The sequence below is a fragment of the Pristiophorus japonicus genome, chromosome 17 (genome assembly GCF_044704955.1).
Source record: "Pristiophorus japonicus isolate sPriJap1 chromosome 17, sPriJap1.hap1, whole genome shotgun sequence".
Classification (NCBI taxonomy): domain Eukaryota; kingdom Metazoa; phylum Chordata; class Chondrichthyes; family Pristiophoridae; genus Pristiophorus; species Pristiophorus japonicus.
In genome coordinates, this window is record NC_091993.1 from 65,539,177 (window position 1) to 65,564,175 (window position 24,999).

At 55.0% G+C, this 24,999-nt stretch overlaps 1 long non-coding RNA gene across 1 annotated transcript in view; it reads left to right on the forward strand.

The window, feature by feature from the left end:
* The first annotated feature begins 5,433 nt into the window (after positions 1 to 5,433).
* The window catches only part of LOC139228195 (uncharacterized), a 45,570-nt gene continuing 26,004 nt past the window's right edge, over positions 5,434 to 24,999 (forward strand). The window contains exons 1-2 of the long non-coding RNA XR_011587521.1: positions 5,434 to 5,728; positions 24,653 to 24,778. This is a non-coding gene — a long non-coding RNA (uncharacterized lncRNA). The remainder of the gene's footprint in view (positions 5,729 to 24,652; positions 24,779 to 24,999) is intronic.

Genomic DNA, 24,999 nt, shown 5'->3' on the forward strand with positions numbered 1-24,999 from the left:
CGGAAAGAAGGCGCGGAAGAAGGCGAAACATCTAGAGGCGGGTCCCCTCGGTGCGCCAGATAATTTGACCACCGCGCTCAGCCCAACCCAGTCACCGGCGAGCGCGTGGTGCCCCGAGCCCGTGCCCGAGCCCTTGAATAACACCACAGAGGGGCCCGGGCGCGGGAAAGGAAAGGAAAAGGGGGGGGCGGAGCGGGAGGCCTCGGCAGACATGGGGGTCTCCCTGCCTCCGCGCACCCCCAGGAACAAAAGGAGGCGCGGCTCCGATGAGGCGGAGGGGGAACAACATCCCTCCGTGGAGGAGTCGGTGCCCGCCGCGTGTCCCGCGTCCCCCACCAGCGCTCCCAAATTGCGCTGCAGGCGCGAGGAGTCTGTCCCCGGGGAGGGTGAGGCAGTCGAGGCTGCCCAGCCGCTGCCTCCTGGGGAGGGCATGGAAGATCTGCCTGTCGTGGGGGGCGTGGGGCCAGTGGAAGAATGCGTAGCCGCCGGGTCGAGCGTCCCGGGGACCGAGGCGGGCGGGGCCGAAAAGGCCGAACCTGAGCCCGCCCAGCCAATACCCAACTTCCCCCGGGAGTCGCTCGACCCGGCAGAAAAACAATTTATTGGTTTTAATGACACTGTAGATGCTGTGCCGGGGGGTGGCAGCCGGGAGGGGGAGGAACACCCACCCTCGCCCCTTACTTTGGAGCTGGTGCACTTGGAGGGCCTGGGGATTTCCTATGGCCGGGTCTCTCCTTGTTCTCCGGTTCCTGGGGCGGAGGGGGAACCCCTTCCGCTGTCATTTCCCGACCCAGCACCATTTTTAAAAGAGCCCAGTGGGGACTCCTCTGCCGACGATCCTGGGGGTGGGATCGGGGCAGTGCCAGGGCCGGTTGGAGCGGCCGGTTCATTTGCCGTACCTTGTGCGGTCGATGGGCCGGCTGCTGGCGGCCACCTCCCGGAGGAGGACGGGGACTCGGTGGGGGACGCGGGTGAAGACCTAGAGACCACCGCCAGTGAGGCGGTGGATCTGCTCGCGGCCGCCGCTGAGGCCCTCCTCATTCCTGCAAAGGAACTCCGGGACTTTTTGGCCCAGAGCCGGGGTCGCCGCGACCAAGCCCGACTGGCCCTGGAAAAATGGTCCGAGCCGGAGCTGATCAAGGGGTCCGTCCGCGCCGCCGTTAAAACCTTGGCCGCGGGCGGGCCCTTGACAAAGGAGCAGCACCTTGAGCTGCGCGAGCTCGAGGGACTCCTCGCTGGGCTGCGGAGGGAGCGGAGTTCAACAAAAGACTCCGCTCCCTCCCCCACAATAGGTTAAGGTAGAGGTTGCACTATGCTTTTGCCATGAAGATAACCATAGCCAGCCTCAACATCAACGGCGGCAGAGGGGCACGCCGTAGATTTGACAATTTTTCGCTCCTGCGGGAGGGGAAATATGCGGTGTGCTTCCTGCAAGAAACCCACACCGTTCCGGGAGACGAAGCCACGTGGCTCCTGGAATGGCAAGGAGAGGTCCGCATGAGCCACCTCACCGCCATTTCTAGTGGGGTGGCCATCTTGCTGGGCCCGCATTTTCAGCCGGAGATCTTGGGGGTCGAGGAGCCCGTGCCAGGCCGCTTGCTGCACGTAACGGTTCGCCTGGGGGACGTGCCGCTCCATCTCGTGAACGTGTACGCCCCTCATCCCGGCCCGCAGCAAACGCGCTTCTTTGAAGAGGTGTCCGCTCTTCTTGGCTCCGTCGACGTCGGCGACTGCATTGTCCTCGGGGGGGATTTTAACTGCACCCTCGAGGCGAGGGACCGCTCCGGTGCCCCGCAGTGCATGACGGCGATGGAGAAGTTGAGGGACCTGGTCGGGTCCTTCGACTTGGTGGACGTCTGGCGAAATCTCCACCCCGACTCCAGCGCCTTTACTTGGGTGAGGCCTGGAGTTGGATGGTCTAGAGTCGACCGCCTTTACGTGTCTCGGGCGTACGTTTCCTGCGTCCCGGCGGCCTCCATGCGGCCGGTGCCGTGTTCGGACCACCACCTGGTGTGGGCGGAGCTCGCTTCGCTCCGCGCGAGGACGGGGTCCGCGTACTGGCACTTTAACAACCGGCTGCTGGAGGACGTGCGGTTCCAGGACTCGTTCCGTCGATTCTGGTCCGACTGGAGAAGGAAGCAGGGGGGCTTCCCCTCCTTGAGGCTATGGTGGGACGTGGGCAAGGCTCACGTCCGCGTCTTCTGTCAAGAGTACGCGAGGGGGTCGACCAAGAGGCGGGCGGCCAGAGTCGGGCGCCTAGAAAAAGAGGTGCTCGACCTGGAAGCCCGTCTCGGTCAAGTCGTCCAGGACCCGGCCCTGCGGACGGTGTACGAAGCGAAGAAGGCCGCGCTGAAGGACCTGCAGCTCGTCGGGTCCCGAGGCGCGTTCGTGAGGTCGCGGATCCGGTTCCTGCGGGATCTGGACCGCGGCTCCCCCTTCTTCTACTCGCTGGAAAAAAGGCAGAGTGTCCGTAAGCAGCTCTTGACGCTGCTGGCCGACGACGGCTCTCTCGTCTCGGATCCGGAGGGCGTCAACAACAGGGTCCGTGAATATTACGGGGCTCTGTTCTCTCCGGATCCGTCCAGCGAGGAAGCGCGTAGAGTTTTGTGGGAGGACCTGCCGGAGGTCGGCCCGGAGGGCGCCGAAAATCTGGAAGCTCCGCTAAGCCTGGCGGAGCTGACCGGTGCCCTCGCCCGGCTCTCGAGGGGAAAATCCCCGGGGCTGGACGGGCTGACCGTGGAGTTCCACAGGGCGTTCTGGGACGTCCTGGGGAGCGACTACGCGCGGGTCCTGGGGGAAAGTCTGGCGACCGGGGAGATGCCCCTCTCTTGGCGCAGGGCAGTCATCGTCCTGCTGCCTAAGAAGGGCGATCTCCGCCTCCTTAAGAACTGGCGCCCGGTCTCCCTCCTCAGCACGGACTACAAAATCTTCGCCAGGGCGATGTCTGCTCGCCTTGGTGCCGTGCTGGACCACATGATCCACCCTGACCAGTCATACACGGTCCCGGGCCGGACAATCCACGATAACATCCATCTGGTCCGGGACCTCATCCATTGTTCCCAGGAGGCTGGTCTGTCGGTCGCCTTCCTATCCCTCGACCAAGAGAAGGCGTTCGACAGGGTGGATCACGACTATCTGCTCGGAACTCTGCGCGCTTTCGGGTTCGGGACGCATTTCGTCGCCCGGATCCGACTTTTGTACGCCGCCGCGGAGTGTCTGATTAAGGTTAACGGGTCCTTGACGGCGCCCCTTCGCTTTAGGAGAGGGGTGCGCCAGGGATGCCCCATGTCCGGCCAGTTATACGCCGTTTGCGTGGAGCCTTTCCTGCGCCTCTTGCGGACGAGGTTGACGGGACTGGCTCTGCAAGGGCCGGGCGTGGAGGTCGTCCTCTCGGCTTACGCCGATGACGTGCTCCTCGCGATAGAGGATCCCGCTGACCTGCGGAGGATGCGTGAGTGCCAGGAGATTTACTCGGCCGCGTCCTCCGCCAGGATCAACTGGGAGAAATGTTCCGGACTCCTGGTGGGTCAGTGGCGGGTGGACTCCCTGCCGGAGGAGCTCAGGCCTTTTGCCTGGAGCACGACCCATCTCCTCTATCTGGGAGTCTACCTTAGCCCCGACGAGGGAGCCTGGCCTGCGAACTGGCAGGAGCTGGAGGCCAAGGTCACCGCTCGCCTAGGGCGCTGGACAGGACTGCTCCGAGTGCTGTCCTACAGGGGTCGAGCGCTAGTCATAAACCAGCTGGTGGCCGCAATGCTGTGGTACCGGCTGGTCACTTTGACCCCTCCCCCTGCGTTTGTCGCCAAGATACAGAAGAAGCTGGTGGACTTCTTCTGGAACAACAGGAAGCACTGGGTCTCTGCCGCGGTCTTGAGTCTCCCGCTTGAGGAGGGCGGTCAGTCGTTGGTGTGCGTCAGCGCCCAGCTCGCGACTTTCCGTCTTCAGACCCTGCAGAGATACCTTTACGTCGAGCCCCCTCCTAGGTGGTGAGCTCTGGCGAGGTATTTCTTCCGCCAGCAGCTCGACCTCAATTATGACACGCAGCTCCTGTTTGTGAACTTGGGGGGTGCCAGGACCGCCCTCCGGGAGCTGCCTGTCTTTTACAGGGAACTCATCAGGGTCTGGAACAAAGTCTCCACCAAGCGCAGCTCTCCGCCGGCTGGAGTGGCGGCCGTCCTGCAGGAACCGCTGCTCGGGAATCCGTACCTCCACGGCCGAGGCTTTATGTGGCGGTCGGAAGAGAGGGCTGTGGCTGGTGAGGTGACCAGGGTCAGGGACCTGCTCGATGGCGGAGGAGCGGGCTGGATGGCGCCAGACACGCTGGCGCGGCGCCTAAATTCTGCCAACGTCCGCCACGCGGCCGATGCCATCGAGTCGCTAAAAACAGCTCTGGGCCCTGACTCCGTTAGGTGCATCGAGGAGGCTCAAGCACGTGGGGAGATCCCGTCCGAACTGACACCCGTCCGGACGGAATTCCTCATCGGCGCCAAACCCCGGAACCTCCCTCGGGGGCCGGCGCCTCACAACTTGAGCCGCCTCGGGGAAATCCCCTCCGTGCCTTTCAGTTCCGCGCGGAGGGGTTTCCTGTACGGGCTGCTCCTGCACACCCTCAACTTTGCCATCCTCGCCGGCCGTCCGGACACGCCATGGCGTACCATCTTGCCGTCCGGAGGAGGCGGGGGTCCCCGATGGAGGGCACTCTACGCAGGGGTCCTCCCGCTATTCATCGGGGACTTGGCCTGGAGGGTGGTGCACGGAGCAGTGCCGTGCAACAAATTTTTAAGCCGGTTCACGGACTCCCAGGCCGCCTGCAATTTCTGCGGTCTGGAGGAGTCCGTGTTCCATGTTTTTATGGAGTGCACAAGGTTGCAGCCCCTGTTCCACTATTTGAAGGGGCTGCTCCTGAAATTCTGGCTGCACTTCAGTCCCACTCTCCTGATCTTTGGGCACCCTGTGCGGAGGAGAGCGGGTAGGTCCGAAGGCCTCCTCGTAGGACTGCTCCTGGGCACGGCCAAGGGTGCCATCAGCCGGTCCAGGCAGCGGGCGGTCGAGGGGGTCGTTCAACCTGACTGCCTGCCTCTCTTCCGCTCTTACATCCGGTCCAGGGTGTCCTTGGAGATGGAGCACGCGGTGTCCACCGGTACGCTCGCGGCCTTCCGCGAGAGGTGGGCACCGGAGGGACTGGAGTGCATCATCACGCCCGGCAACCAAATTTTAATTTGATTTTACGTTTTAAAGTTTAATTTGTTTTCATTGCCGGTGCTTTTAGTGTCCCCCTCCCCTTTTATAGGGGGCACTGGGAAAATTTGATTTTAGCGCCCCAAAAAAAAAACCAAAAAAATAATTAAAAAAAAAAAAAGGGGGCCTTGAAAATGTCTGCTGTGTCACCCAGGTCGGGTGGCATGGTCTTAATGTTTTATGTTTTGCAGGTAAACTCAAAAGAGTTTCATGCACAAGGACCAATTGTGGAGCAGTGGAGGCGTGTCCTGCTCAGTTGGAGCTGTGAGCAGTGAGGGAAGCAGCTAGCAACTTGAGCTCCTGCCTGGAGAGCCCTGAGACCAGCCCAGGAAGAGAAGGAAGGAAGGGGCTTCACCACCACTTTAACCCAGAGGGAGAGGAGGAGAACAGAAAACTTTTAACATCTTTTTACCATTCTGCAAGGAGTTGGAGAGAGGGGGAAAAACCAACAACATCCAGTGTGGAAGGAGGGAGACCCAACATTCTACAGGTGGGTGTGGGTGCATTTCCCCAAACAGACTTTGTTGTATCGGTGGGGGGAGGAAAGAAGACCACTGAGGGCCGGAACATCGCGGGGGGTGTGTGTGTGTGTGGTAGTGTGCGTGGGGGCCTTGCTTACAACTAGGCCCCCCCCCACAATTGGAACCCCCCCCACCCCCCCCCACATTTGCCTAGCCTGGGATAGCTGGAGCTACCAGGCTGAAGATTGTCATTAATCATCCTATTAAAGATCGTTTAGGATTGTGTGCCTGGTGGCTCTAGCTACCCCAGGTGAAGACGTCTTCTCCCCCCACCTGAAGACCAACCCAAAGACTGTGTTTTTTGTGTGTTTTGCCATCTGGGGAGTGCACCCACCCACAGCTGCGAGGGGAGACCTGCCCTCGCAGTCCCCCCCCTTCCCACCCCCCTCTCTCGTTCTCCGTTACCCTCTGTTTCTCCCCTCTCTCTCTGAGGCCCCTTTTCTTCCTAATTTAAAAAAAAACAATTAAGACAACTGAGCAGAGGGAGCAAGGCCTCTCCCCAATTGTCAACGAGGGGAGAGGTGCCTCGTTAAGGGCTCCTCTGCTCAGTTAATATACGAGGCCATTAAAGACCATTAAGGCCTGTGACTTTGGGGTGGGTGTAGCCCTTAAAGGGACCCCGTGATGGCGACCCCATCCACGCCGGTGGCAGGGCCAGCGAAGACGTATGCGCAGGTGGCAACCGCTTCCACGGCACCTCCTGCGCCACCCGCTGCCCTGCCACCATTCAGACTCATTACAAAAAAACACGGGGTCAAGAGCTACACTCACCCCACAATGAGCATTGAGGAGTGCGTGCGGGCGATGGCTGGGGTAGTCGGCCCCTCGGCCATTGTCGCAGCCTCCAAGATGTCTGGGAAGGCCGTGTTCTTCCTGGGGTCGGAGCGGGCGGTGTCCCTGGCCCTTGAAAAGGGGCTCACGGTGGGCGGGACGTTCCTGCCGGTGGACCCTCTCGAGGCCACCGCGCAGAGGGTCATCATTTCAAACGTCCCGCCCTTTGTTCCCGCTGAGCTCCTCCTCCCTCACCTACACCAACTGGGGGAGGTAAGGTCGGGGATCAACCCCATACCGCTCGGCCTCAGGGAGAGCAGCCTGCGCCACGTGTTCTCCTTCCGCCGCCAGCTCTTTGTCCGGCTGGCGCGGGAGGAGACGACGGAGGGGAACTTTAATGTGGTGCACGAGGGGACTGCCTACCGCGTCTTTTGGACGTCGGACGGCGTGCGGTGCCATGCCTGCAGGGAGGTGGGGCACGTTCGCAAGAACTGCCCCGCCTCCAAGGCCACCAAACCACCGAAGGCGGCCAAGGCTGGCGCCGCCGCCACCCCTCCCCCTAGTTGCGTCCGCGTGTCGGGAGCCATGGGTGCGCGGGCATCGTCGGAGGCCTTTGTTTTCAGGGCCTCCGGCGGGGGGGAGGGAGAGCGTCCGACCGGAAAGAAGGCGCGGAAGAAGGCAAAACATCTAGAGGCGGGTCCCCTCGGTGCGCCAGATAATTTGACCACCGCGCTCAGCCCAACCCCGTCACCGGCGAGCGCGTGGTGCCCCGAGCCCGTGCCCGAGCCCTTGAATAACACCACAGAGGGGCCCGGGCGCGGGAAAGGAAAGGAAAAGGGGGGGGCGGAGCGGGAGGCCTCGGCAGACATGGGGGTCTCCCTGCCTCCGCGCACCCCCAGGAACAAAAGGAGGCGCGGCTCCGATGAGGCGGAGGGGGAACAACATCCCTCCGCGGAGGAGTCGGTGCCCGCCGCGTGTCCCGCGTCCCCAACCAGCGCCCCCAAGCAGCGCCGTAGGCGGGAGGAGTCTGTCCCCGGGGAGGGTGAAACAGTTGAGGCTGCCCAGCCTCTGCCTCCCGGGGATGGAGTGGAAGATCTGCCTGTCGTGGGGGGCGTGGGGACCGCGGAGGAATGCGTAGCCGCCGGGCCGGGCGTCCCGGGGACTGAGGCGGGCGAGGCCGAAAAGGCCGAACCTGAGCCCGCCCAGCCAATACCCAACTTCCCCCGGGAGTCGCTCGACCCGGCAGAAACACAATTTACTGTTTTTAATGAAACAGTAGATGCTGGGCCGGGGGGTGGCAGCGGGGAGGGGGAGGAACACCCACCCTCGCCTCTTACTTTGGAGCTGGAGCACTTGGGGAGCCTGGGGATCTCCTATGGCCGGGTCTCTCCTTGTTCTCCGGTTCCTGGGGCGGAGGGGGAACCCCTTCCGCTGTCATTTCCCGACCCAGCACCATTTTTAAAAGAGCCCAGTGGGGACTCCTCTGCCGACGATCCTGGGGGTGGGATCGGGGCAGTGCCAGGGCCGGTTGGAGCGGCCGGTTCATTTGCCGTACCTTGTGCGGTCGATGGGCCGGCTGCTGGCGGCCACCTCCCGGAGGAGGACGGGGACTCGGTGGGGGACGCGGGTGAAGACCTAGAGACCACCGCCAGTGAGGCGGTGGATCTGCTCGCGGCCGCCGCTGAGGCCCTCCTCATTCCTGCAAAGGAACTCCGGGACTTTTTGGCCCAGAGCCGGGGTCGCCGCGACCAAGCCCGACTGGCCCTGGAAAAATGGTCCGAGCCAGAGCTGATCAAGGGGTCTGTCCGCGCCGCCGTTAAAACCTTGGCCGCGGGCGGGCCCTTGACAAAGGAGCAGCACCTTGAGCTGCGCGAGCTCGAGGGACTCCTCGCTGGGCTGCGGAGGGAGCGGAGTTCAACAAAAGACTCCGCTCCCTCCCCCACAATAGGTTAAGGTAGAGGTTGCACTATGCTTTTGCCATGAAGATAACCATAGCCAGCCTCAACATCAACGGCGGCAGAGGGGCACGCCGTAGATTTGACAATTTTTCGCTCCTGCGGGAGGGGAAATATGCGGTGTGCTTCCTGCAAGAAACCCACACCGTTCCGGGAGACGAAGCCACGTGGCTCCTGGAATGGCAAGGAGAGGTCCGCATGAGCCACCTCACCACCATTTCTAGTGGGGTGGCCATCTTGCTGGGCCCGCATTTTCAGCCGGAGATCTTGGGGGTCGAGGAGCCCGTGCCAGGCCGCTTGCTGCACGTAACGGTTCGCCTGGGGGACGTGCCGCTCCATCTCGTGAACGTGTACGCCCCTCATCCCGGCCCGCAGCAAACGCGCTTCTTTGAAGAGGTGTCCGCTCTTCTTGGCTCCGTCGACGTCGGCGACTGCATTGTCCTCGGGGGGGATTTTAACTGCACCCTCGAGGCGAGGGACCGCTCCGGTGCCCCGCAGTGCATGACGGCGATGGAGAAGTTGAGGGACCTGGTCGGGTCCTTCGACTTGGTGGACGTCTGGCGAAATCTCCACCCCGACTCCAGCGCCTTTACTTGGGTGAGGCCTGGAGTTGGATGGTCTAGAGTCGACCGCCTTTACGTGTCTCGGGCGTACGTTTCCTGCGTCCCGGCGGCCTCCATGCGGCCGGTGCCGTGTTCGGACCACCACCTGGTGTGGGCGGAGCTCGCTTCGCTCCGCGCGAGGACGGGGTCCGCGTACTGGCACTTTAACAACCGGCTGCTGGAGGACGTGCGGTTCCAGGACTCGTTCCGTCGATTCTGGTCCGACTGGAGAAGGAAGCAGGGGGGCTTCCCCTCCTTGAGGCTATGGTGGGACGTGGGCAAGGCTCACGTCCGCGTCTTCTGTCAAGAGTACGCGAGGGGGTCGACCAAGAGGCGGGCGGCCAGAGTCGGGCGCCTAGAAAAAGAGGTGCTCGACCTGGAAGCCCGTCTCGGTCAAGTCGTCCAGGACCCGGCCCTGCGGACGGTGTACGAAGCGAAGAAGGCCGCGCTGAAGGACCTGCAGCTCGTCGGGTCCCGAGGCGCGTTCGTGAGGTCGCGGATCCGGTTCCTGCGGGATCTGGACCGCGGCTCCCCCTTCTTCTACTCGCTGGAAAAAAGGCAGAGTGTCCGTAAGCAGCTCTTGACGCTGCTGGCCGACGACGGCTCTCTCGTCTCGGATCCGGAGGGCGTCAACAACAGGGTCCGTGAATATTACGGGGCTCTGTTCTCTCCGGATCCGTCCAGCGAGGAAGCGCGTAGAGTTTTGAGGGAGGACCTGCCGAAGGTCAGCCCGGAGGGCGCCGAAAATCTGGAAGCTCCGCTAAGCCTGGCGGAGCTGACCGGTGCCCTCGCCCGGCTCTCGTGGGGAAAATCCCCGGGGCTGGACGGGCTGACCGTGGAGTTCCACAGGGCGTTCTGGGACGTCCTGGGGAGCGACTACGCGCGGGTCCTGGGGGAAAGTCTGGCGACCGGGGAGATGCCCCTCTCTTGGCGCAGGGCAGTCATCGTCCTGCTGCCTAAGAAGGGCGATCTCCGCCTCCTTAAGAACTGGCGCCCGGTCTCCCTCCTCAGCACGGACTACAAAATCTTCGCCAGGGCGATGTCTGCTCGCCTTGGTGCCGTGCTGGACCACATGATCCACCCCGACCAGTCATACACGGTCCCGGGCCGGACAATCCACGATAACATCCATCTGGTCCGGGACCTCATCCATTGTTCCCAGGAGGCTGGTCTGTCGGTCGCCTTCCTATCCCTCGACCAAGAGAAGGCGTTCGATAGGGTGGATCACGACTATCTGCTCGGAACTCTGCTAGCTTTCGGGTTCGGGACGCATTTCGTCGCCCGGATCCGACTTTTGTACGCCGCCGCGGAGTGTCTGATTAAGGTTAACGGGTCCTTGACGGCGCCCCTTCGCTTTAGGAGAGGGGTGCGCCAGGGATGCCCCATGTCCGACCAGTTATACGCCGTTTGCGTGGAGCCTTTCCTGCGCCTCTTGCGGACGAGGTTGACGGGACTGGCTCTGCAAGGGCCGGGCGTGGAGGTCGTCCTCTCGGCTTACGCCGATGACGTGCTCCTCGCGGTAGAGGATCCCGCTGACCTGCGGAGGATGCGTGAGTGCCAGGAGATTTACTCGGCCGCGTCCTCCGCCAGGATCAACTGGGAGAAATGTTCCGGACTCCTGGTGGGTCAGTGGCGGGTGGACTCCCTGCCGGAGGAGCTCAGGCCTTTTGCCTGGAGCACGACCCATCTCCTCTATCTGGGAGTCTACCTTAGCCCCGACGAGGGAGCCTGGCCGGCGAACTGGCAGGAGCTGGAGGCCAAGGTCGCCGCTCGCCTAGGGCGCTGGACAGAACTGCTCCGAGTGCTGTCCTACAGGGGTCGAGCGCTAGTCATAAACCAGCTGGTGGCCGCAATGCTGTGGTACCGGCTGGTCACTTTGACCCCTCCCCCTGCGTTTGTCGCCAAGATACAGAAGAAGCTGGTGGACTTCTTCTGGAACAACAGGAAGCACTGGGTCTCTGTCGCGGTCTTGAGTCTCCCGCTTGAGGAGGGCGGTCAGTCGTTGGTGTGCGTCAGCGCCCAGCTCGCGACTTTCCGTCTTCAGACCCTGCAGAGATACCTTTACGTCGAGCCCCCTCCTAGGTGGTGTGCTCTGGCGAGGTATTTCTTCCGCCAGCAGCTCGACCTCAATTATGACACGCAGCTCCTGTTTGTGAACTTGGGGGGTGCCAGGACCGCCCTCCGGGAGCTGCCTGTCTTTTACAGGGAACTCATCAGGGTCTGGAACAAAGTCTCCACCAAGCGCAGCTCTCCGCCGGCTGGAGTGGCGGCCGTCCTGCAGGAACCGCTGCTCGGGAATCCGTACCTCCACGGCCGAGGCTTTATGTGGCGGTCGGAAGAGAGGGCTGTGGCTGGTGAGGTGACCAGGGTCAGGGACCTGCTCGATGGCGGAGGAGCGGGCTGGATGGCGCCAGACACGCTGGCGCGGCGCCTAAATTCTGCCAACGTCCGCCACGCGGCCGATGCCATCGAGTCGCTAAAAACAGCTCTGGGCCCTGACTCCGTTAGGTGCATCGAGGAGGCTCAGGCACGTGGGGAAATCCCGTCCGAACTGACCCCCGTCCGGACGGAATTCCTCATCGGCGCCAAACCCCGGAACCTCCCTCGGGGGCCGGCGCCTCACAACTTGAGCCGCCTCGGGGAAATCCCCTCCGTGCCTTTCAGTTCCGCGCGGAGGGGTTTCCTGTACGGGCTGCTCCTGCACACCCTCAACTTTGCCATCCTCGCCGGCCGTCCGGACACGCCATGGCGTACCATCTTGCCGTCCGGAGGAGGCGGGGGTCCCCGATGGAGGGCACTCTACGCGGGGGTCCTCCCACTATTCATCGGGGACTTGGCCTGGAGGGTGGTGCACGGAGCAGTGCCGTGCAATAAATTTTTAAGCCGGTTCACGGACTCCCAGGCCGCCTGCAATTTCTGCGGTCTGGAGGAGTCCGTGTTCCATGTTTTTATTGAATGCACAAGGTTGCAGCCCCTGTTCCACTATTTGAAGGGGCTGCTCCTGAAATTCTGGCTGCACTTCAGTCCCACTCTCCTGATCTTTGGGCACCCTGTGCGGAGGGGAGCGGGTAGGTCCGAAGGCCTCCTCGTAGGACTGCTCCTGGGCACGGCCAAGGGTGCCATCAGCCGGTCCAGGCAGCGGGCGGTCGAGGGGGTCGTTCAACCTGACTGCCTGCCTCTCTTCCGCTCTTACATCCGGTCCAGGGTGTCCTTGGAGATGGAGCACGCGGTGTCCACCGGTACGCTCGCGGCCTTCCGCGAGAGGTGGGCACCGGAGGGACTGGAGTGCATCATCACGCCCGGCAACCAAATTTTAATTTGATTTTACGTTTTAAAGTTTAATTTGTTTTCATTGCCGGTGCTTTTAGTGTCCCCCTCCCCTTTTATAGGGGGCACTGGGAAAATTTGATTTTAGCGCCCCAAAAAAAAAAAACCAAAAACCAAAAAAAAAAAAGGGGCCTTGAAAATGTCTGCTGTGTCACCCAGGTCGGGTGGCATGGTTTTAATGTTTTATGTTTCTGCAGGTTAACTCAAAAGAGTTTCATGCACAAGGACCCCCAGGTTCCTCTGCACCTCAGCATGTTGTAATTTCTCCCCATTCAAATAATATTCCCTTTTACTTTTTTTTCCCAAGGTGGATGACCTCACACTGTCCGACATTGTATTCCATCTGCCAAACCTTAGCCCATTCGCTTAACCTACCTAAATCTCTTTGCAGCCTCTCTGTGTCCTCGACACAACCCGCTTTCCCACTAATCTTTGTGACATCTGCAAATTTTGTTACATTACACTCTGTCCTCTCTTCCAGGTCATCTATGTATATTGTAAACAGTTGTGATCCCAGCACCGATCCCTGTGGCCCACCACTAACCACCGATTTCCAACCCATTTATCCCGACTCTCTGCTTTCTGTTAGCCAGCCAATTCTCTATCCATGCTAATACATTTCCTCTGACTCCGCGTACCTTGATCTTCTGCAGTAACCTTTTGTGTGGCACCTTATCGAATGCCTTTTGAAAATCTAAATACACCACATCCATTGGTACACCTCTATCCACCATGCTCATTATATCCTCAAAGAATTCCAGTAAATTAGTTGAACATGATTTCCCCTTCATGAATCCATGCTGCGTCTGCTTGATTGCACTATTCCTATCTAGATGTCCCACTATTTCTTCCTTAATGATAGTTTCAAGCATTTTCCCCGCTACAGATGTTAAACTAACCGGCCTATAGTTACCTGCCTTTTGTCTGCCCCCTTTTTTAAACAGAGGCGTTACATTAGCTGCTTTCCAATCCGCTGGTACCTCCCCAGAGTCCAGAGAATTTTGGTAGATTATAACGAGTGCATCTGCTATAACTTCGCCATCTCTTTTAATACCCTGGGATGCATTTCATCAGGACCAGGGGACTTGTCTACCTTGAGTCCCATTAGCCTGTCCAGCACTACCCCACTAGTGATAGTGATTGTCTCAAGGTCCTCCCTTCCCACATTCCTGTGACCAGCAATTTCTGGCATGGTTTTTGTGTCTTCCACTGTGAAGACCGAAGCAAAATAATTGTTTAAGGTCTCAGCCATTTCCACCTTTCCCATTATTAAATCCCCTTTCTCATCTTCTAAGGGACCAACATTTACTTTAGTCATCTTTTCCATTTTATATATCTGTAAAAGCTTTTACTATCCGTTTTTATGTTTTGCGCAAGTTTACCTTCGTAATCTATCTTTCCTTTCTTTATTGCTTTCTTAGTCATTCTTTGCTGTCGTTTAAAATTTTCCCAATCTTCTATTTTCCCACTAACCTTGGCCACCTTATACGCATTGGTTTTTAATTTGATACTCTCCTTTATTTCCTTGGTTATCCACAGCTGTTTATCCCTTCTCTTACCACCCTTCTTTTTCACTGGAATATATTTTTGTTGAGCACTATGAAAGAGCTCCTTAAAAGTCCTCCACTGTTCCTCAATTGTGCCACCATTTAGACTGTGTTTCCAGTCTACTTTAGCCAACTCTGCCCTCATCCCACTGTAGTCCCCTTTGTTTAAGCATAGTACGCTCGTTTGAGACACTACTTCCTCACCCTCAATCTGTATTACAAATTCAACCATACTGTGATCACTCATTCCGAGAGGATCTTTTACGAGGAGATTGTTTATTATTCCTGTCTCATTACACAGGATCAGATCTAAGATAGCTTGCTCCCTTGTAGGTTCTGTAACATACTGTTCTAAGAAACAATCCCATATGCATTCTATGAATTCCTCCTCCAGGCTACCCCGTGCGATTTGATTTGACCAATCGATATGTAGGTTAAAATCCCCCATGATTACTGCCATTCCTTTTTCACATGCCTCCATTATTCCCTTGATTATTGCCCGCCCCACCGTGAAGTTATTATTTGGGGGCCTATAAACTACGCCCACCAGTGACTTTTTCCCCTTACTATCTCTAATCTCCACCCACAATGATTCAACATTTTGTTCATTAGAGCCAATATCGTCTCTCACAACTGCCCTGATATCATCCTTTATTAACAGAGCTACCCCACCTCCTTTCCCTTCTTGTCTATCTTTCCGAATCGTCAGATACCCCTGTATGTTTAATTCCCAGTCTTGGGCACCCTGCAACCATGTTTCTGTAATGGCCACCAAATCATACCCATTTGGGAACATCCTCAGGTTGTTCCCTCTGTCTGTCCACCATGTGTGGTGCGAGTTCCACATTGTAGCCTGCCTCTGGTTCCGCAATGTTGTTGGTAAATCTGCTTTTGACTTGGTCTACATGCCTCTGGCAGGTTTTGCCATTGTCCATTTGTACTACCAGTAGCCTGTTTCCTTCCTTGCCTATTACAGTCCCTGCATGCCATTTGGGACCCCTGCCATAGTTTAGTGCAAATACTTTGTCCCCTATCTCATTCCATCTCCCCCTCGAATTTCTGTCATGGTACTCAGTCAGCTTACGGCGCTTTGCCTCAATGATTTTGTGCATGTCTGGGAGGATTAATGAGAGCCTTGTTTTTAAAGTCCTCTTCATCAACAGTTGCGCGGGGGGGATCCCAGTCAATGAGTGCGGACGAGATCTGTATGCCAGCAGCAGTCGCGACAGGAGACGCTGCAGCACGGGACCTTGGATTTTAAGCATGCCTTGTTTAATGATTTGCACTGCTCTCTCTGCCTGGCCGTTGGAGGCCGGCTTGAATGGTGCCGTCTTGACATGATTTATGCCGTGGTCAATTGGAATTCTGCGCTGGTGAAGCACGGACCATTGTCACTGACCAATGTGTCAGGGATTCCGTGCGTTGCAAACATGGTTGCGAGGCTCTCCACAACGGTGGAGGTTGTGCTTGAGTTTAAAATGGTGCATTCGATCCACTTTGAAAATGCATCTACAACTACGAGGAACATTTTGCCCATGAATGGGCACGCATAGTCTACGTGCACCCGCGACCACGGTTTGGTAGGCCAGGGCCAGGGGCTCAGTGGAGCCTCCCTGGGGGCATTGCTGAGTTGGGCACAAATGGTGCACCTTCGGACGCAGAGCTCCAAGTCCGCATTAATACCAGGCCACCAGACGTGGGATCTGGCTATGGCCTTCATGAGAACGATTCCCGGGTGCTCGCGGTGGAGCTCCCGGACAAATGCCTCTCTGCCTCGCAGAGGCATGACTACTCGGCTGCCCCACATCAGGCAGTCTGCTTGTAGTGATAGCTCATGCATGCGCCTGTGAAAGTGTTTTAATTCCTCGGGGCAGGCATCGCGAGCCTCTGCCCAGTCACCAGTTAGGACACATCTTTTTACTAAGGATAACGTGGGATCGCTGGCCGTCCAGGCTCTGATTTGGCGAGCCGTCATGGGCGAACCTGTGGACTCAAAGGCATTGATTGCCATGACTATCTCACAGTCCTGTTCGTCAGACACTTCCGTGGTCGCCAGGGGTAGCCTGCTGAGCGCGTCGGCACAGTTGTTTGTGCCTGGTCTGTGCCTTATGGTATAGTCGTAGGATGCCAGCATGAGTGCCCACCGTTGAATTCGCGCCGAGGCGTTGGTGTTCATTGCCTTGCTCTCGGATAGGAGGGACGTGAGGGGCTTGTGGTCGGTTTCTAATGTGAACAAGGCCCAGAAAAGGTATTGGTGCATCTTTTTGAAACCTTACACGCACGCGAGCGCCTCTTCTCTACCATTCTGTACCCGCGCTCCGCCCGCGAAAGTGACCTGGAGGCATAAGCTATGGGTTGTAATTTGCCCGCACTATTGACATGTTGCAAAACGCACCCGACCCCATACGTTGACGCATCACATGTGAGAACGAGCTTTTTACCTGGGTCAAAGAAAGTCAAAACACTGTTGGATCACAGAAGGTTGCGTGCCTTATTGAAGGCGCGTTCCTGGGCGTCCCCCCAAAACCAATCACACCCCTTCCTGAGTAGCACATGGAGAGGCTCCAGCAGCATTCTTAAGTTCTGCATAAAGTTCCCAAAATAATTGAGTAGCCCGAGAAAGGCGCACAGTTCTGAGACATTCCGGGGCCTGGGTACCAGGCGAATTGCTTCTGTTTGGACTCCGTTGGGCGGATTCCATCAGCGGCAATCCTTCTGCCCAAAAATTCAACCTCGGGTGCGAGAAACAGGCACTTGGATTTCTTGACTCGTAGGCCTACCCGATCCAACCGCTTTAGTACTTCCTCTAAATTACGGAGATGGGAGTCGGTGTCCCTGCCCATGATAAGTATGTCGTCTTGAAATACAACCGTCCCCGGGATGGACTTGAGCAGACTCTTCATATTGCGCTGGAATATGGCAGCTGCCGACCTGATGCCGAATGGGCATCGATTGTACATGAAAAGGCCTCGATGTGTGTTGATGGTGCTGAGTAGCTTGGATTCCTCGGTCAATTCTTGCGTCATATACGCAGATGTGAGGTCTAATTTTGAGAAAAGTTTACCTCCAGCCAATGTGGCAAATAAGTCCTCCGCTCTGGGCAGCAGGTACTGGTCCTGTAGGGAGACTCTGTTTATGGTAGATTTGTAGTCCCCACAGATTCGTACGGATCCATCAGACTTCATGACTGGGATGATGGGACTTGCCCAGTCGCTAAATTCCACAGGTGATATAATGCCTTCCCGCAGAAGCTTGTCTAGTTCGTGTTCAATCTTTTCCCTCATCACATAGGGTACAGCTCTGGCCTTGTGATGGACCGGTTGAGCATCCTGTGTGATGTAGATTTTGACTTTGGCCCCTTTGAAAGTGCCCACACCTGGCTGAAAGAGATGTTCAAATCACTTTATAACTGTTGAGCAGGAGGTCCGTTCCTCTAATGACATGGTATGGACATCATCCCATTTCCAGTTTAGTTTTGCCAGCCAGCTTCTCCCCAGCAGTGCTGGGGGGTCTCCGGGGACAATCCACAGGGGAAGTCGGTTCACTGTCCCTTTGTGTGTGACAGAGAACATGGCGCTGCCGAGGACTGGTACGATTTCTTTGGTATAGGTCCTTAGTTTGGTGTCGACCCTTGTGAGTTTTGATGCGGCCACAGTTTTTCAAATTGTTGAGCGCCCATGAGAGATTGACTCGCTTCCGTATCCAGCTCCATGTTGACAGATATCCCGTTGAGTAGGACCCTCATCATTATAGGAGGCGTCCTGTTGTAGGAGCAGCGGCCATTGATCGTGTTGACCCACTGTACATCGGTGTCCCGGCTACTGTTCCCCCCATCTTCTGGTCCGCTTTCCGACCTATCCGATTCGTATACCAGCCGAGCTGCTGTTTTTTTGCACATGCGGGCCAAATGCCCTGTATATTCACAATTTCTGCAAACAGCCTGCTGAAATCGACATCCCTTTTCAGAATGCCCACCCCCACACCTCCAGCACAGACCTGTTCCATTCTTCAAAGTGTTCCCAAAGAATGAGCTGCGTCTGGCTGATCTCTCTTTAGCTTCTCTCAGTTTGTAGTTGATTGTTCGCATTGTGGGTTGATGAGGTGTGAACGACTGTTCCTGTGGCCCTTGATGGCTTCTGCTTGCTGTCGAGAGCCTGTTCTCCCAGTTTTGTCTGTGTGTGGGGGTAGCAGCTTGTTTAGTGCTGTGAACTTCTTGTTCCGATATTTCATTAGTTGTCGTACCTGCATTGTAAATCAACCTCGTTTCTTCTTCCCCTACCAAGAATGTCTGTCAAACCAGTGCTGCTGCCTCTAAGGTCAGGTTCTTGGTCTCTATGAGCTTTCGGAATATGCCTGTGTGGCCTATTCCTTCAATGAAAAAGTCTCTCAGCATTTCTCTCCTCAGTTCATCGGAGAACTCACATAAACTAGCTAACCTCCGAAGTTCCGCCACGAAGTCGGGTATGCTCTGGCCCACGCAGCGTCTGTAGTGTAGAACCTGTGTCTGGCCATGTGTAGGCTGCTCGTTGGCTTCAGGTGGTCTCTTACCAGTGTGCTCAATTCTTCAAACGACTTGCTTGCTGGTTTTTTGGGTGCCAACAGATCCTTCATTAAAGCGTATGTTTTTGAGCTACAGCTGGTCAAGAGATGGGCTCTTCTCTTGCCTGCCTTATCGTCGCCTAACCAGTCTTTGGTTACAAAGCTTTGCTGGAGCCTTTCTCTAAAGCCCTCCCAATTGTCTCCTGCATTGCACTTTCCATCTGATCCGTTGTTCGCCATTCTGTGGATTCTGTCATCCCGTAACTCGTCGCCACTGTAAAGTCCTGTCCCCTCAGTACAGATTCATACGAGGCATGTAGTGAAGTCAAGGTCACTCTGGACCTGCACCTTTATTTCACAGCTCTGGAATGCTGCACTTGCCTGAGACCTGTCCTTATATACCTGTCTCTTGCAAGTGCACCCCTGGTGGTAAGGTATGCTGGTGGTTACAGGTCATATCTTATTACAGTCATGGATAGCATGTTAGGATACAGTTGTAGCTAATAATGTAAGATACATGACAACTTGAAATAATTAAAAAGAGCTGTTCAGTTGCAGCAAGTAGCAAGCCCGCACCGAAACTGCAGAACCCAATCAGGTACAGCTGATGGGGAATAGTAAAAGTGGAGGGCAGAGAAACCAAAGGCAAAAAACAAAAAGGGCCACATTACAGCAAAATTGTAAAAGGGCAAAGTGTTTTAAAAAGACAAGCCTGAAGGCTCTGTGCCTCAATGCGAGGAGTATTCGGAATAAGGTCGATGAATTAACTGCGCAGATAGCAGTTAACGGATATGATGTAACTGGCATCACGGGGACATGGCTCCAGGGTGACCAAGGCTGGGAACTCAACATCCAGGGGTATTCAACATTTCGGAAGGATAGACAGAAAGGAAAAGGAGGTGGGGTGGCACTGCTAGTTAGAGGAAATTAATGCAATTATAAGGAAGGACATTAGCCTGGATGATGTGGAATCGGTATGGGTGGAGCTACGGAATACCAAAGGACTGAAAATGCTAGTGGGAGTTGTGTACAGGCCACCAAGCAGCAGTAGTGAGGTTGAAGACAGCATCAAACAAGAAATAAGGGCTGTGTGCAATAAAGGTACAGCAGTTATCATGGGCGACTTTAATTTACATATAGATTGGGCTAACCAAACTGGTAGCAATGCGGTGGAGGAGGACTTCCTGGAGTGTATTAGGGATGATTTTCTTGACCAATACGACGAGGAACCAACTAGAGAGCTGGCCATCCTAGTGTGGGTGATGTGTAATGAGAAGGGACTAATTAGCAATCTTGTTGTGCGAGGACCCTTGGGGAAGAGTGACCATAATATGGTAGAATTCTTTATTAAGATGGAGAGTGACAGAGTTAATTCAGAAACTAGGGTCCTGAACTTAAAGAAAGCTAACTTCAACAGTCTGAGGCGTGAATTGGCTAGAATAGACTGGCAAATGATACTTAAAGGGTTGACGGTGGATAGGCAATGGCAAACATTTACAGATCACGTGGATGAACTTCAATAATTATACATCCCTGTCTAGAGTAAAAATAAAACAGGGAAGGTGGCTCAACCGTGGCTAACAAGGGAAATTAAGGATAGTGTTATATCTAAGGAAGAGGCCTATAAATTGGCCAGAAAAAGCAGCAAACCTGAGGACCTGGAGAAATTTAGAATTCAGCAGAGGAGGACAAACAATTTAATTAGGAGGGGGAAAATAGAGTACGAGAGGAAGCTTGCCGGGAACATAAAAACTGACTGCAAAAGCTTCTATAGATATGTGAAGAGAAAAAGATTAGTGAAGACAAACGTAGGTCCCTTGCAGTCGGACTCAGGTGAATTTATAATGGGGAACAAAGAAATGGCAGACCAATTGAACAAATACTTTGGTTCTGTCTTCACAAAGGAAGACACAAATAACCTTTCGGATATACTAGGGACCGAGGGTCTCGTGAGAAGGAAGAACTCAAGGATATTCCTATTAGACGGAAAATTGTGTTGGGGAAATTGATGGGATTGAAGGCCGATAAATCCCTGGGGCCTGATAGTGTGCATCCCAGAGTACTTAAGGAAGTGGCCCTAGAAATAGTGGATGCACTGGTGATCATTTTCCAACAGTCTATCGACTCTGGATCAGTTCCTATGGACTGGAGTGTAGCTAATGTAATACCACTTTTTAAAAAGGAGGGAGAGAGAAAACGGGTAATTATAGACTGGTTAGCCTGACATCAGTAGTGGGGAAAACGTTGGAATCAATTATTAAGGATGAAATAGCAGCGCATTTGGAAAGCAGTGACAGGATCGGTCCAAGTCAGCATGGATTTATGATGCTTGACAAATCTTCTGGAATTTTTTGAGGATGTAACTAGTAGAGTGGATAAGGAGAACCAATGGATTTGATGTATTTGGACTTTCAAAAGGCCTTTGACAAAGTCCCACATAAGATATTGGTGTGCAAAATCAAAGCACATGGTATTGCGGGGTAATGTACTGGCGTGGATAGAGAATTGATTAGCAGACAGGAAGCAGAGAGTCGGGATAAACGGGTCCTTTTCAGAATGGGAGGCAGTGACTAGTGGAGTGCCGCAGAGCTCAGTGCTTGGACCCCAGCTCTTTACAATATGCATCAATGATTTGGATGAAGGAATTGAGTGTAATATCTCCAAGTTTGCAAATGACACTAAACTGGGTGGCGATGTGAGCTGTGAGGAGGACGCTAAGAGGCTGCAGGGTGACTTGGACAGGTTAGGTGAGTGGGCAAATGCATGGCAGATGCAGTGTAATGTGGATAAATGTGAGGTTATTCTCTTTGGTGACAAAAGCACGAAGGCAGAATATTATCTGAATTGTGGCAGATTAGGAAAAGGGGAGGTGCAACGAAACCTGGGTGTCATGGTGCATCAGTCATTGAAAGTTGGCATGCAGGTACAGCAGGTGGTGAAGAAGGCAAATGGCATGTTGGCCTTCATAGCTAGGGTATTTGAGTATAGGAGCAGGGAGGCCTTACTGCAGTTGGACAGGGCCTTGGTGAGGCCTCACCTGGGATATTGTGTTCAGTTTTGGTCTCCTAATCTGAGGAAGGACGTTGTTGCTATTGAGGGAGTGCAGCGAAGTTTCACCAGACTGATTCCAGGGATGGCTGGACTGACATATGAGGAGAGACTGGATCAACTGGGCCTTTATACACTGGATTTTAGAAGGATGAGAGGGGATATCATAGAAACGTATAAGATTCTGGCAGGACAGGACAGGTTAGATGCAGGAAGAATGTTCCCAATGTTGGGGAAGTCGTGAACCAGAGGATACAGTCTTAGGATAAGGGGTAGGCCATTTTGGACTGAGATGAGGGGAAACTTCTTCACTCAGAGAGTTGTTAACTTGTGGAATTCCCTGCCTCAGAGAGTTGTTGATGCCAGTTCATTGGATATATTCTTGTGGGAGTTAGATATGGCCCTTGCGGCTAAAGGGATCAAGGGGTATGGAGAGAAAGCAGGAAAGAGGTAATGCGGGAATGATCAGCCATGATTTTATTGAATGGTGGTGCAGGCTCAAAGGGCCAAATGGCCAACTCCTGCACCTATTTTCTATGTTTCTATGTGCCTTTAAATATTGCTGCTGCTGCCTGCTTTCTGCTTGTAGACACCAGCTCTCCCTGTTGTTGTTCTGCGCTGCCGTTAAGTTAAGTTGCTACATTCAATGTTGTACACACACTGATGTCACACTCTCCATCATTGCAAACTCCCTGGCGATTGAGTTTACCGGCACCGCCAACGACATCACCGATATGGCATGCGGCGCTGGAATCGGCATCAGCTGTTGTTACAGCTGTCACCGGGCTTTAGCATCATCTCCTGGTGTTAACCTCCAAAGTTATTTTGGCCCTGAATTTGTGTTCGGTGGCTTCCTGCGGGGAAATGCTTCTGATCCGCAAATAAAGTGCCCGCCGCGTACCTGGTGGTCTGGGAGGTACGGAGACTCGCGGTCCTGGGCCTCTTTGGGTACCTATGGGTAGAGGCCCACGTATCTCAGGGGCTCATGCAATCCTCAAATGCCCCTGGGATCACATGGGCTGGCCCAACAAATGACAGAAGAGAATCCCCTTTCATGCTTATGGGGATTCCATATGTACAGAAACCTCAAGGGGGAGAAATTCAGAAGTGTGTTGGGATGTTAACTTTTAAATTAGCACCAGGCACTAATGAATTTAATTAAAAAATTTAGGATTTGTGCCCCAGGAAGGAAGTGGAGCGCTAAAATAAGTGCTCCACTTCCTTCCTGGAGCGCAACAGGACGCAAGTGGGACAGTAGGTGTGCAGCACTGCACAATGGGCCATGCAGCACCGCCGAGTTCAGAGGCTCCCTCCCTCCATTGAAGGGAAGGGCCATTGCTGTAGTCTCTGCAATGGAAAGACTTACCTGAGGGCAGCTGTGGTCGGCCCGATCAGCCCAATGCACTGCAGCAGAGTACCAGGCTGATCGATTGCGGCCGAAGACAAATCTTAAAAAAAAGAGAAACACCATTTCTGAATTTTTGTTCCTTACCTCAGCCACCTGGCCTTTAAGCATCGCCCCAAAGTGCCCGGCCTCCCGATGAACGCCTCCTGCAGCTGCCGGTGTTGTCGCCCGGCAATGATGTCACGATCTCCGGGTGAAGGAAATCCGAAAAACGTCCTATCGCAAACCTCCCGCTTAATTTAGCAGGTGTCGATCATCTCGCCGCGTCTGGTTGGTTAGTGGTTATTGCGCCGTTATCGCCCCCCACAAGTGATAATAGAGGTGCTAAGGAGGCCAATTTCTAGGCCCATAAGTATCACTGGGAATACTCCGAAAAAAACCTCTACATTTCAAATGAGTAAAAACAGCATGTCTGGACTCCCTCCCTTCCTTTGAATTAGGGTATTAAACCCCGAGAAATCCATATTGCAGGCTGAGGATGCTTGTGTAGCAACCTAGCCTTTCCTTCTGAGGCACCCCCCTTCATTTCCACCTTGACCCAGGTGGTGAGTAATAGAATACATAACATGTACGCACTTTATTCCGTTTCATGCACATGGTCTCGATCTGAAGGAAAGCAGGGTTACTGCGCTCCCCGAGACAGTAAGGCCCATCAGCTCCTTTCCATTAACCTTTACTGTTTCTAGGAAGGACTGAGCAGCCTCCACATGGCTCACAAGCTGTACTGACAACACGGGGAATCCCTGCTGGCAGCCCCAATTCACAGAGTTACATTGCATGGGCTCCTCCTGCTTTGGGCCATGTGCCACAACATGGCCCCATTCACCACATTGCAATTGCCAGTACATCTTCCCGTGTTTTCTGTTTTCCCCACCACAAGTCTGATTTTGGCCTTTGCTGGTCTTCAGCACCACCTAGCGTCTTATCCACCCAGGATCCGGACCCATTTTTTGGACTTGGGGGTCACCCAGGGTTGCGTGGCCTGGAGAAGTTTAGGTATCTGACCAGTTCCTCTGCAGCAAGTTGTCTGCCTACAAATGCAATCAACTCCTGGGCATTGATTGGGTGCCCTTGGCCTACCACTTCCTGATCTGGGATGGAAGTACTTGTAGATAGTCGTCCATTATCAGAAGCTTCACCATCCTGGGAGGGGAGCTGCTGTCAAGTTGAAGCAACCAATGGGCCATTTGTAGAAAGTCAAACAATTGAGAGCGAGGTGCCTCTTCCTGCTGGTAGATCCAGACATTGAACGCCTGCACCTGTGCAGTTAAAGTGATGCCAGCCCTGGCTTGGATCTTAGCCTTCTACGGTGGGTAGTTGGCCATCGCCTGCAGCTCCAGGACAAAGTAGGCCCTCTGAGCATTGCCCACTTTGAAGGATGCCACAATGCCAGCCCTTTGGTCTTGTGGCCTACTCAGGCCTTCATTTACCTTCGAAGCCCTTGCAGGCTTCCAGCTTCACTCCCTGCACGTTTTTCACATCTATTGCAGCAAGCCATCATTTCAATAAAATCAAAAACTATCCAAAACCTTTCATTCAAACTTACCTAATGATGTGTGTGTCCCTTTTAGAGGTTTTTTCATCGCCCTGTCAGCATCTGTCAGCCTGCTTGCATGCCAGGTTAGCTTAGTGGCTTGAAAGCCAGCGCTGAATTCGCTGCACGCCGACTGATGTCACCACGCTGCGATATCTGTTTCAGGGCGCTACCAGTTACTGGCCGTGCAAAGTGGGAGACCAATATGGCGACCACTGTGGGATCCCCATCAGTTGGCAAAAGAGTGGCAGCCGCCATTTTATCCCCATTTCATGACACTACAGAGTGGTGGTAAGTAGATGAATTTCTAGTCCATGAACTCTAATTAATGAATAAATAAAACAAGGTTATATAGCGATGGCAGTGCAGGTAGTGTGTTATAAATGCAGCTGTGGGAGTTTGTGGAGAGCATCACAATCCTGGACGACCATGTCTGCAGTAAGTGCCTGTCTTCAGCTCAGAGTTGTTGAGCTTCCGGGAGGGGAATGAGTTACATGGACACCTTGACCCAG